The 14,078-nt window shown below is 41.9% G+C and overlaps 2 long non-coding RNA genes across 2 annotated transcripts in view; both read left to right on the top strand.

Annotated features, from left to right (window-relative positions):
* Nucleotides 1-14,078, top strand: part of LOC117089530 — a 231,079-nt gene that overhangs the window by 26,049 nt on the left and 190,952 nt on the right. The window lies entirely within an intron of this gene.
* LOC117089529 lies at nucleotides 5,162-13,161 on the top strand. The gene is made up of 3 exons (XR_004439646.1): nucleotides 5,162-5,248; nucleotides 6,445-6,561; nucleotides 13,073-13,161. It is a non-coding gene; the product is annotated as an uncharacterized LOC117089529 (long non-coding RNA).

The raw sequence follows: 14,078 nt of genomic DNA, 5'->3' as shown, positions 1-14,078 counted from the left end.
ACTCATTTAAATCTTGGTACTTTGAAGGAGTGCAATAATTATATCTCCATTTTACATATGGTTGTTTGGTTTTATTTACAGAAGTTGTGATTTCTACATACATCACAGATGTTTGGTGAGTTGCCCAATAAGCAGGGCAGGAATTTAATCCTTATTCTTTGAGCACAGGAATGGCAAGAGAGAAGCTTCCTAATCAAGGCTCTCACATTTATCAATAATGTCAAAGCATTGTTATGACTTAGGCAGTGGCTTTTGAAAAATTATAGATTCTTTGTATATAAGAAGAGATATTCTCATTCTCATTTTGCTCATTTAACCTGTTGGCAAAATTTGACAATGTTTTGCAAAACTTGACAGTTTCTTGGATTTGTAAAAATTTACTTTGTAATGCAGTTGCTAGAAGAGGCCTCTAACTCCCTATCCACATGTTGCCCTTGGTGGATTAACCACCCTGGTTTGCTCAGGACTGAGGGGCTCATGGGACACAGGACTATCACTGCTAAAAGTGGGAAGGTCGTTGGTAAAATTGGGTGAGCGTGTAAGCCTATTGGTTGCCCCAACTTGTGTACAGAACTCAGCTATTTCCTGAGTTCACAAAAGATCTACTCACTAACATTTTATAATTGACATTTCTCATCTCTTTCCTCTTTCCCCTCCCTCCCTCTTTGAGGAACAAATATAATTCTTGTACAGAGGAGTTTGCCCCTCTTCCTGAAGCCAGGGTACCACCCATTTCACGGCCCCAGGGCCTTAGCGTCTACTCCAAGTAAGCTTATCACAACATTTCTTGACACAGACACTGTGCTCTCCTGAAGAGGAATGCTGGCAAATAGTTTTATCTTGGCTTGTTGCTGCTTTTTTCTATATATCACCTTGTTCCAAACTGATATGTTTTGTGACAAGTCCACCTAATCTGTGATAATCCTTCACTATTCATCCTATGAACCCCAATGTACTTAGTACAGAATGCCAAACAGAATGTCATATACATGACCAGCTGGGTGGCCTAAGACAATTCACTTGATTTCTCTGAGCTTGGATGCCTCACTTAAGAAAGGGAAGAGCAAAACAAAATGATTTTAAAGATTCCTTCCTACCCAGACATTCCTTTGTGTTATGCACTGAGTTGAATGCAACTGGGTCATGGGAATCTTTTCCAAGTAGCTTGGAAAGCTCACGACAACATCGTTGAAATATGCACTGATGCAGAACATGGAAATTGCAACAAAGTTCATCCTCAGACCTTTGCTAACAATGATATAACAATGGCCGTTAGTGTCTCCCTCATTTTCAGAAGTCCCTGCTCTCTGCTCTGTTCTCCTGTGGCAGGGTGCTATTTAGACAGTTACTTATGTGTTAAGTACTTAGAAACAAAGAGGTGCATTCTTTCTACCCCTAATTTTGAAAGTACTTTATACATATTGCAAAAATTTTGGAAAATGTAGAAAAGCACAGAGGATGACAAAAATCATCAATAATCTCTCCATGCAGATATTACCAATGTTAAACTTTTGGTGCATTTTGTAACCAAAAAAATGTACTATGCTCTTTTATAATTAGCTCTATTCACTTAGCAATAGATTATCCTTTCTTATTTTATGTGAGATTTCTAGTAGCTCAGTTGGATTCCATTTTATGAGTAGCCATAATTTATTTAATCGAGCCTCTCTGTTTGAATATTGGGGGTGCCCAATCCTTCAGATTTTTTATAAACAAACATCTAAGACTAAACGTGGTGGCTCACACCTATAATCCCAGCAGTTTGGGAGGTTGAAGTAGGAGAATTGCTTGAGGCTGAGAGTTTGAGACCAGCCTGGGCAACATCCTCATCTTTACAAAAAATTTTTAAAAAACTTAGCTGAGCCTAGTGTTAACTTGTCTATAGTCCTAGCTACTTGGGAGACTGAGGTGGGATGATAGCTTGAACTCAGGAGTTCAAGGTTGCAGTGAGTTATGATTGTACCTACACTCTGGCTTGGATGACAGAGCAAGACACAGTCTCAAAAACAAACAAACAAACAAACAAAAACTCCAGACATATAATGAATTACTTTTTTTTTTTTTTTTTTTTTATCAGATATCCTTATGTCTGACTACTTTCTTAACAGATATTCCTAGTGGTGAATTCTTAGGGTAGACATTACAGACATTTTTGTTTTAAAAAACTGTCCAAAAGTGTTGTCTTCCAAAAGTTTTCTCGATTTACACTTCCCCTAACAGGACAGAATTGGGGCTACTCCTTGCAGTTTTGCCAACAATTAGTTATGACCAAGGATTACGTTGGTCAAGTGCTTTCGGTAGGGGCAAAGTCTAAAGTGGCAGCCAAACTGCTATTGCTCTTTGATCTTGCCATGTTTATATAATATGTCTGGAAATAGAGCAGGAAAGCAAACAGTGACATTGATCATTTGGGGTTAGAGTTATCCAGTAAGTATTGAAACACCTAAATATATATCAGGGATTCTTAACCTAGTGTCTGTGAACCTTACTCCAGACTTTTATCTCACTTAATATAACAGTCTGCTCCAAGCTGAACAGGCCGATTTAAACCAGACGCCATGACTAGGCCACGAGGAAACTTAAGAATAATTGAAAGGTTTATAGGAAAAGGGGGAGTGAAGGAAAACTACCCATAGCGAGTGCACTTGTCATATGGATCAACTTATTTCATCATTAATACATGGTGCAGACATGTTTATACCCATTTTATCAGTGGAGAAACTGATAACTTTGAGAGTCTGGGACTTCCTTCATGGTCATGCAGCTAATTAAAAACAGACCTGGGAGCCGAACCGTCATTGTTCTGACCCTAAACCAGTGCTGTTTCCATTATAACACCAGCACGTGTTTGCCTTCCTGGAAAGGAAAAATAAGGCTGGGAGTAAACATAGTGTAAAAAGAGTATTAGATTAACAGCATAATACCTAGCCTGCAATAGAACTTGAATGTATTTTTGTGGAGGGAGTAAATGAATGACGAGTATTTACTTCTACTCCTTTGCTTAAAGTGTCCTAAGCAATAGGAAAAGAGTTGGTAAGGCTTTCTCCTCCACAGAGTTGTTTGGTTCAAGACTTCACCCTTTAATTATACCATACTTTCTTCACTCCAAATGAGTCCAAAACAGCCTACAATAGCTTTGTGTGCCTGGGTGGGAGAGGCAGTCTGGGAGATGTGTTAGGGTGATATGAACTTTCTGATTTTAGTAGGTAGCATATTGGTGATTTCATGTGGTTCAGCTTAATAGTTCAAAATGCTGGTGTTTCTTTCCACTTTTAGTACTTATGAGGGAAAGAGAGCCACTTCCTCTTCCCTCTCAAGATCTTGTGGACACCTCTTTCTCCTTCTAAACAGAAGGGGCAAGGCCAGGTTGCTTGCTCTTGATGTAACAGCACTTAACATAGCTCATCATCTGGGTGTTGGCTGCAGTGGGCAAAGGTGGTGGAATTGGCAATGGAAAAAGCTTTGATGGGAAGGTGTGGAGGCAGATCCAGAGAAGGACCACTTGTTCAGCAGGGAGCATGGCCCCAAGCACAGAGACTGAGATAAGGACCAGGACCCTGATTCCAAGAGTGGGAGGAGAAGGGCAGAGGGAGAGGCAGAGGAGAACAAGACAGAGACTACATAGGACCTGAGAAATCACATGAATGTTTAGAACCAGGAATAAGCCACAGCCTCAGAAGTTAGGCCTCAGGTTCAAGGTAGAAGGAGGTGCAATCTTTATTTTGTTCTTTAAATGTGAACAGGAGAACACATTTTTTCACATTGCACTGAGTCCAACAAAGCCCAGGCATTGGAGCTGTTGCTGTTAATCCTCAGGGTAAGTTTCAGGCTTTGCCACTCAGTATATTCTCCAGGGATCTAGTTGCCTGGTCAGGACTGAAGCTTACAAAGAGACATTCTTCTCTTTGCCAAATGTGTGGTGGTTCCAGAGCTCAGGCTGCACGTTGGGGCATTCACGGGTTAAGATGGGCAGGTTGGGGTTTGTCTTTTCACTTTCACATCGTGTTTCTCCATGGAGTCCCTGTGAGCTGGAGAGAGTGACGCTGAGAGTGTGCTGTTGAGGGAGGGTTTCCCCAGACACCTGGGAGGTTGAGGCCATGACCCCAGTGTCCCTAAGCCTGCCAGCCTTTCCTGACACCTGGCTGCTGGGTGAACACTGGCATAAGTGGATGCGAACCTCAGGCATGCCTAACTTTGCCCCATCACTTGACTGCAGTACTGAAGCCCCCAATTGCCTTAGGGGAATTAAATATGGAGCTGGAGACCTGAGCAAATCAGGGTTCTTTTAACCTTTTTTAGAGTCTGGGACCACGCCACGCCATAATGTATGCTATGGTCTGAATGTGTGTGTTCCCCTGAAATGTCAGATGTTGAAATCTAACCTCCAAGGCGACAGTAAAAGGGGATAGGGCCTTTTGGGAAGTGATTAAGCATAAGGGTAGAGCCCCCATGAATGGCATTAGTGCCCTTATAAAATAGGCTCAAGGGAGCTTGTTTCTCCCACCATGTGGGGGCACAGAGAGAAGGCAACATCCACGAATCAGAAAACAAGATCTCATCAGATGCTAAATCTCCCAGGGCCTTGATACTGGACTTCTCAGTTTCCAGAACTCTGAGAAGTATATTTCTGTTGTTTATAAGCCACGCTGTTTATAGTATTTTGTTATAGCAACCCAAATGGAATAAGGCAATGTGTCAAGAGGCTTAGCAGTGTACTGGGGTGAGGAGCAGGGACGGCACAGACAGGCTGATGTGAGGCAATTCAGGCATCCTGCATTCACAGCTTTTAAATAGTTACCTTAGCCGGGCGCGGTGGTTCACGCCTGTAATCCCAGTACTCTGGGAGGCCGAGGTGGGTGGATCATGAGGTCAGGGGTTCGAGACCATCCTGGCTAACATGGTGAAACCCCGTCTCTACTAAAACCACAAAAAATTAGCCAGGTGCGGTGGCGGGCGCCTGTAATCCCAGCTACTCAGGAGGCTGAGGCAGGAGAATTGCTTGAACCCAGGAGGCGGAGGTTGCAGTGAGCCGAGATTGCACCACTACACTCCAGCCTGGGCAAAAGAGTGAGACTCCATCTAAAATAAATAAATAAATATTTACCTTAATCCATTCACCCAATAGTTACTGAGCCTGTTTACCATGCATTGTGTTAATTTTAGAGATCACAGCAGTGAATAAGACAAATACATTGTCTGTCATTATGGAGCTTCTATTCTAATGGAGAAGGGATAAGCAAGGAAACAAGTAAGTAATCTCATTCTGTATGGTGATAATGTTATGAAGTAAATACCCAGGGTGATGGACTGGAGAGTAATGGGAAGAGGCTTGTTTTACATAGGGTTGTCCCAGGGCAATTGATTGAAGGTCCAACAGGTGAGGTTAAGCCAGCTTTGGGAGGATCTGGGAAAGAGCAGGCCAGGAAGAGGAAAAGGCAGCTACCAGGGCCTGAGGTGGGAAGGGGCCGGTATGTTCTGGGGCCAGTGAAATGAAACAAGGCCAGAGTGGGAGGAGAGATGCTAAGAAATAAGCCTAGAAAGAAGAACACAAGGGAGGATGGGCAGCTACTTGGGGGCCCCATCTGGGAGTCTGAGTTTTATTCGTAACACAATGGTAGGACATCGGAGGGTTTTCAGTGGTAGACTGGCATGATAGGAATCATCTTTTAAAAATGTCACTCTGGCTGCTTTCTGGGAATTACAAATGGGCAATGGAGGATCCAGATAAGAGATTTCAAAGCCCTTTGGCAAACTCAGTGCCAGTCCTTGACTTCTTGTGAGATCTCCTTGAAAAAGCACTTGGCAAAGGGTCACTGCTTTTTACAAGTTCTAAAATTCATATTGAAATGAAATCATGGGGAGAATCTAATAAGAACTTTTTGGGCACTCTTTTATGAAGATCATAAAGGAGATTAGAAAAAAACATACATTTGGAGAAGTACCCCAAAAGTTTATGCATCTTTTAATTAATGAATGAATCATTCATTTATTCATTTTTTCTTTCTTTTATACAACAAATATTTATCATCTTTCTACTCTGTGTCAGGAACTGTGCTCTGTCCAGGGATTCAATGGGAGAATAAATGGATAGTATCTTCTGCCTTCTTGGGGCTTGTGGTCTACTCTAGGAAGTTTTCATAGCCTTTAAAAAACTCAGCCATGTTGCAAGACAAGTTCTACAGACCTTCTGTACATCATATTACCTATAGTTAATAATATGGTATTGTGTACTTTAAAATACACAAAGAGGATAGAGCTCATGTTAAATTGTTTTACAACAAAGAAACCAACTCAGAAAGTAACACAAGGTAATTTTTGGAGGTGATGGATATGTTTAGTACCTTGATTGTGGTGACAGGTACCGTGGTTTTACACATATGTCCACATTCATCAAAATGTACACAATAAATATGTGCAATTATTTGTATATCAGTTGTACCTCAGTGAAGCATAAAAAGGGAAAATGAAAACAAAAAAGAACTGAGCCAAATGGAAGCACGAAGAAGAGTGGAGAGACGTCACATGGGAAGAGCCTCAGGTTCTCATAGGAGTGGGAGCTCGGTAAATATTGATTGACAAACAATTGATGTTGAACAAGTTGTTAACATCTCTGGACCTGTTCCTTGCTTTCAACAGAAGAGAAAAGCTGGGCAGAGGGCTGTAAACTCCGAGTAGCTGGCGTGTAAGTCTTCTTTCAGTGTTAAAAGTGGGATGCAGAAGTAGGATAGAAGGATAAGGGTGACACCAGCTCAGCAATCTTAGCATCACTAAACATAGGATGACCTATGTGCGGACCTCCTAAATGGCACAATATGATGGATGTAGCACTCCCTGTGAAGTTTTCTTTACAGAAAATTGGACAATAGTTTGATATTGGTAAAGCTGCTAGAGCTACCTACCATTTACCGGAGATAATGAGGAAAGAGAAGCATGTTGAATGCATCACAGGTCACAACATGTAACCAGCCAACTCTAAGTGCAGACAGTTCTATAGGACAAATTATCTGTTTTTGTGTTTGTTTTTTTAAAAACAGAAAAGTGCCAGGTTTTGGGTGAGTTAGATTAAAGGAAACTTCAGAGACGTTTCAACCAAAAGCAATGATAGATCCTGTTTGGGTCCTCATTCCACAACTAGATGTAAAGTGACGTTTTTGAGACAATCAAAGAAGAATGAACCCAAACTGGGTAGGAGTTGACATTAAAGAGCTATTATTCATTTTGTTAAGGGCAATAATGGTTCTACGGTTTGGCTAAAGGAAAAGAAGTTCTCAGGTGTTTCATACTACAACATAAGTGAACCTTGATCACATCATGCTAAGTGAAGTAAGTCAGACACAAAGGGACAAATATTGCATTGTATTATTCTACTTATAGGAAGTACCTAGAGTAGTCAAATTCATAGAGACAAGAAGGTAGGATGGTGGTTGCCAGGGGCCGGAGTCAGGGAGAGGTGGGTACTTAGAGTTTAATGGATTCAGAGTTTTAGCCTGGGAAGATGAGAAAAGCTCATGGTTGGATGGTGATGGTTGCACAACAATATGAATCTACTTAACGTACGTGAACTTACACTTAAAAATGCTTACAATGGTAAATTTTATGTGATGTTTATTCTACCATGATAAAAAAAAAAGAGAGTTCTTAGGTATTAGAGAGAAATTCTGGAGTAATTCCAGGTGAGTGAATGATCTGATGCCTGGGATTTGCTTTAAAATAGTCTAGTAAAACAAAACAAACAAAAAGTCTGGAGGATAGAGGAGAAACAAGACTAGGAACATGTGTATATTGTTGAGGCTGAGTGATGGATAATGAGGGCTAGTTATAGTATTCCTTTGCTGATGATATGTTAAACACTTTATAATATGAAGTTTAAAATACCTCTGTCATGGTTTGGTATGTTAATTTTCTGAGATGCTTGCTCTTTTTAGAGGACTCAATTAAAAAAGCAAAACTAAGTCCTGCAAAGCCCTAGTAACATGAGCTGTCATGGTATGAAATTGAGCGTAAAAGAGGGCCCAAGCTCCAGGACGTGGTCATAGAGACTGCATTATAGTGAGCAACTGCCTCATATGTTATATAGGCACTCTGTGCTGCTGCCCTTGTCATACTGCTGGGCAGAATAAATAAAACTGTATGCATCAGTGGCCCTTCTTGCTGCCTCCACCTTAGAACCACTGGGGAGCGTTTAAAAATACTAAAGCTCAGGCCCCATCGCAAAACAATACCAATTGAGCTAGAATTTCTGAAGGAGGGCTCCAGAGAGCAGTAGTTTCATAGAGCTCCTTAGGTGATTCTAATATGCAGCCAAGGCCAAGCGCTACTAGTATATGAACTGCTCGGTGCCTAGGAGGTACTCACAAAATGCTGATTGAAAAAGAACCTGGAACAAGTTGCCTAGTATGCTGTGTTTCAGCCGTTTGACAAAGTCTTTTATGGAAAATGATTTATATGCAACCTTTTCTCCCTTCCACCCAGGGGATCCGACTACCAGAGGCCAGAAACTGATTTCTGGAGTCTTTACTGGAGCAGGCATTCTTATGCCCAAGAGAGTATTGTGGTGGCTGTTAGCAAGAGCCTGGAAAGATAAGAACAATTTCAAAAATGTTTTTGGGGCATCACAAAAACCCCATTGTAACACAACGCTAGTTGGAATAACATTAAAGAAAAGTGAATTATGCCTGTTTATCAAAGGGAAAATGAAAGCCCCTTGGAAACGAGTTTTATTTTGAAGCTGAAGCCTTTAATCAAATTGACAATAAAAGATATGGTCCTTCTATGAACCAAGGAATGATAAGCAGCCATTTGCAATCTCAATACATAGCTTCTGGTATTTAACTCTATGTTTCACCCCTGGTGTATTGAGAATGAACCAATATTCATGATGGTTAGAGAGAAATGGAGTCCTTATCCTGATTCCGTTAACTGAGTGCACAGTGGAAATAATTCCACATATCTTCCTTTCCTCCCCTCTGTGCCTTGGAATTCAGAAAGAATATTCACAGGCAATCACTTTAAACAGACTGACAAAAGCACGTGCTCAAAACTTTCATTGCAAAGAACTTTTCCATATAGTAATAGACTTTAAACCTGAAGTGAAGCATATGTATGTTTGTGTGTGTCTGTGTGTGTGTGTGTGTGTGTGTGTGTGTGTGTGTTGTGGTGGGGGCTGTCTTTTTATTTCTCCAGAGCCAAACAGAGTGAGTAGTAGATGAATAGAATTGCCAGACTTAGCAAATAAAAATGCATAATTCCCAGTTAAATTTGAATTTTGGATAAATTTGCAAATATCACCTGAGACATAGTTATACCAAAAAACATTCAGTTTTTATCTGAAACGCAAATTAAAGTGGGCAGCCTATATTTTATCTGGAAACTGTACAAGAAGAAAAGAGGGGTCCTTCCTTCTACATATACAGAGTCCAAATATCTTACTCCAGCATGTCCAGGATGTCTTGGAGGTTCAGATCGTCAATAAATGTCCAAAAATATGGGCCAGGAGGGTGATATTCTCAGTCAGTATCAAGAAGTCAATGTATCAGTTAGCAGATGCTTCAGAGCATCACCTCAAAACTCTATGGCTTAAGATAATAATTTACTACTGCTAACACTTTTGCAGATTGATCGTGGTTTGTTCATGTAGGCTAGACTGGGGTTTATAACTATAGGTCTGTGATTAATTTGAGGTAGTTCAGCTTAAAGCAATGGCAGCTGGAGAGACTATGCTCCCTACATCTCTCTTCTTCCTCCTGACAACAGTGGGATCATTGGTGCATGGTCCTTTCATAGTGATAGCAAAGGCACAAGTGTACACGTGGAAATATGCAAGGCCACTCAAGGCCAAAGCTCAGAACAAGTACGCTGCCATTTCTGCCTACATGCTATTGGCCAGAGCAAGTCACATGACCAGACCCAAAGTCAAAGGGTAGGGAGGTACCTTCCACCCACGAAGAGGCTATGGCAAGGGTGTGAATCAGGGCTAACAATTCAACCTACCACAGGCAGGCACAGGGAAATTGAGGTTTAGGGAAGGGAATCAAGTCATTGGCATCTTTTGGAAGCAAAGAGGACCTAGACATGTAGGGAGGGAGAAACGGGAGGTCAGTTACTGGGGAGCTGGCCTACAAGGTCAGAGGGGCTCCAATGCAAGACTTACTTGATTCTTAATTTGATGCCAATATTTCCATGTGCCTGGAAAAGTTCTCATGGACTGAGATGAGACAGAACATACAGGTAGGGATTTAATGGTCTTGGCAATGAAACTTACAGGACAGTAGTATGGTTAGCAGTTCTCCTAAACTTTACTCCTTAACTCACATTGCACCCCTTGCCATCTCACCCTCCATTAATTACTCCTTTGACTGAAGAGACAAGACACCAAGGCCATGGTAAAAGACAACTCATTTGCATTCATTAGTGTTGTAGTCAAGACTTTTTCCATTCAAAGAGGAGAAATCCAACAAACCAGTCCAAGCTAAAAAGGGAAATGTTAACATATAACTGAAAAGGCTATGGATATCAGCTTCAGGCAAGGCTGAATCTAGGTGCTCAAATGATGTCAATGGGGACCTGTGTTTTTCTGTTCCTGGGCTCTGTGTTCCTCTGTGCTGGCATCATTCTTAGGCAAGGTTCTGCTTCATGAGGCCACAATGGCCACTGAAAGCTCCAGATGTACACTCTATCAACTTGGCAACTTAGGAAGACAGATCACAACCCCCCCACTCCCCCCGGCTTTTTTTTTCAGTTCAGTGAAAATCCTGGAATTGAGTTTTGGGCTTAATGTGGGTCAAATGTCTACTTTAGGCTTAGTGTGGATCAAATGTCCAGGATACTGATTTGCCGTACCTGAGTGTGCGAAGCCGAATTGTGACATCTGATCACTCCCACCTAATCCACTCTGACTGAAAGCAGGGGAGGGGTGGGAAAATTAGGGAAGTGTAACCAAAGATGCTGTGCAGGCGGAAAAGCAACACATATCTCTATGGCTTCTCATTTTCCTTAGAGTAAAAGCAAAAGCTCCTTCAGTATCTGCTTTCCCCAACTGTCACTGTCCTATTACCTCCCACTCTCCCCAGCTTTATTTCTTTTCAGCTGTACTTGCCACCTTCCTCTTGCAGGCATTCAAGGAGCACCTATATTAAGCAGCCTGTGCCACCTATTTGGACACTTTCTCACTGATACCTCCCTAAACTATTTTAAATAGCAATCTGAGCCCTCATCACTTCTAATCACTTTTACCCTAATTTACTCTTGTCCTCCTTTTTTTTTTAAATAGTATTTCTCATATCATGTTTATTGTTTACTCTGTCTCCACCTTCATTCCTATCCCCTTCTTTACTGCCTGCAGAATGCCAGCTTCACAAGAACAGAGGTTCTTTGTATCATTCATGAATATATCTCAAGGGCCAAAAATCGTGTTGGCCACATAGTAGGTGCTCAGTAAGTATGTGTAGCATGAACCTACTACAGTTTCTGAGAGATGCTAAATATCAGATCAATTTTAGAGAGAAGGGATTTGCTAGGGTTGCAATTCCACAACGATCCAAATCCCCAACTCTTCTGTGATGTACCCATGAGAGAAACATTAATGTTTCCTTCTGAACTTAGATAAGACCCACCACGTAAGCCCTATGAATCAACGAACACTTCCTGAAATTAGGAAGTTATGCTCTAGTCTTGCATACAAGATGGAACTTGGGATATCAGCCCAGGTGTGGTGCAACTAGGGAGTACCAGATGTCTTTCTCTGTGGCGGTGGTGGTGGTGGTGGAGTATGACTAAGAAGGTAGATGGCATCAAAGTGGAGGTGATGGACATTGAAAGAGAGATGGCGAAGTGCCTAAAACAAGATTAGGGCTGTGCATGGTGGCTCACGCCTGTAATCTCAACACTTTGAGAGGCTGAGGTGGATGGATTGCTTGAGCCCACGAGCTCAAGACAAGCCTGGGCAACATGGTGAAACCCTGTTTCTATTAAAACACAAAAAATTAGCTGGGCAAGATGTCACATGCCTGTAGTCTCAGCTACCTGGGAGGCTGAGGTGGGAGGATCACCTGAGTTCTGGAGGTCAAGGCTGCAGTGAGCGATTATCATACCACTGTACTCCAGCCTGGGTGACAGCGTGAAAAAAAAAAAAAAAAAAGAAAAGAATTAAAACAAGAATAGATCTTCATATTTTATACCTTATCTTGGAAGGAAAGGCCTTAGTTACCTGGTCCAAAATTGAAGAGTGCTTTACGGGCTGATGGCACGTATATATAATCATGAGGTATCTTAGTTTATTTTTATTGTGCACCAAAGGGTCGTAACTCTTCTTGCTAAACTAGGACACTTCTGAAAGTCACATGACTGATCATGGAATCCTCCAGGTGTGGGCATGGAGCTCTCATTTCATTTACCTAAGCCACAGCTTTTGCATCTTTCTGAGATGTGAATAGCATTCATTGGGTCCTCGAGAGATCCAATACCCACTGCCCAATTTCCATTGGTTTTATGAGGAATAGATGTTTGTCACTCCCTATTCTTAAGCTGCTGCTATTGAGAAATGATATGGAGATATGGAAAGTGTGCTGAGATTAGCAGTCAGTGGGACTGTGCACCACTTCCAAATACAGCATGCATTTGGAAGAGCTCATGCATTTGGAAGGCCCTGTTTGAAAGGTTATTTCTTAGGGGCTTTCCGAGAGAGCTGCACTTAAACAACAACAAAACAAATTAAACAGTTTGTGGTGAAAGCAGAGCAAAGGGTGGACCCCAAATTAACATGAGGGCCCATCTGCACTTGGGGGACTCCAGAACTCAGATCCCTGGGAATGCCTCTCTTTGCCAGTGACCTTATGTGTTTGTTTAACTGTCCAACTGAGGGTTCACCCTGACATTTAGGCAACAAGTCATAGCCTGTGGAATTACGGTGACAATTCAAACATGAGAAAGAAACAGCTGCCCAACAGGGCCACAAGAAATACTGCTATTCAGGAAAACTGCTTTTCAGGGTTTTTTTCTTTTTTGTCTTTCTTTTTTTCTTTCTCTCCTCACGAGATGTTGGTTACTGAGATCTCCTCCCCTGATTGTACTCCAGGTGTCTGTGGAGGAGGTGGCAACAGGCAGTTCCCGCCCTCTGGGAAGGAGCAAAGAGGTGGGGAAGGCAAGAAAGACACTGGAGAAAGGTACAGGATAATTTGTGTCGAGAGTGGTGCCTTAAAAGGCGGTAGGAACAGATGGTTTAAAGGGAGGAACTGCTTCTTTGCACATGCAAAGAGAATTTCTGCAAAAATCTTCCAGAAACTTTTTGCAATTCTTATCCCTTTACAGCTGGACAGGGCAACTAAAAAGTGATGAGTAAGTGAGGAAGACTTCGCTTTTCGGTTGATCATTCTCTGCACTGTTTGGTTAACTTATCTTCCATATCTATTGTTTTTTAATTGAAGTTTTTTGAAAAGATCTATTTAATTACAACAAAATAAGTCACAGGGACTTCATTCACTCTACCTTTATTCTCTATGAGCCAGGGAAAAGGGCTTCACTTACCAGCTGTGTGGACTTGGGCAAATTATTTAACCTTCCTGTGGCCTATTACCTCATTTAAAAAATAGGGTTAGTAATAGTGCCTGCATTTAGGGGTGGTTGGAGGACTCAGTGAGATAAGATACAAGGCTGGGTGCTGGTTATGACAAGCACTCAGTAATCTTAGCTATCACTATCACTAGTCTGGTTCAAATGCTGTCCGAACACAGAACTCAGCAGCATAGGCTAGTTTGTCCTAAAGACAGGCCCTAGCGGTCATGGCAAGTGACAGCAGCAGCTGCCTTGTGGACTGTTGTCTCTGGTCCCATGGCGGGGGCTCTGATGGACAAGGTTGCATGGTGCATAGATGGCTCCTAAGTGTTCAGATCATCAGAGGCGGGAAGGAACAGCTGTTTGGGATTGGAACCATGGGAACAGGCAGAAGGCAAGGTTGATGGGGTCACAGACACACCTGTCATTATCTTAGTAAAATAAATTGTCTGCCTAACAGCATGTCCTGATAGATCTGAGAAGAATAGAAAATTTGGAGCGGCCCAAGTGGTAAACAAAAAACGAAGTAT

The sequence above is a fragment of the Trachypithecus francoisi genome, unplaced genomic scaffold (assembly GCF_009764315.1).
Source record: "Trachypithecus francoisi isolate TF-2019V2 unplaced genomic scaffold, Tfra_2.0 Lachesis_group11, whole genome shotgun sequence".
Classification (NCBI taxonomy): domain Eukaryota; kingdom Metazoa; phylum Chordata; class Mammalia; order Primates; family Cercopithecidae; genus Trachypithecus; species Trachypithecus francoisi.
The sequence above is the reverse complement of the archived record's forward strand: the minus strand, read 5'-3'. Positions and strand labels throughout refer to the sequence as shown.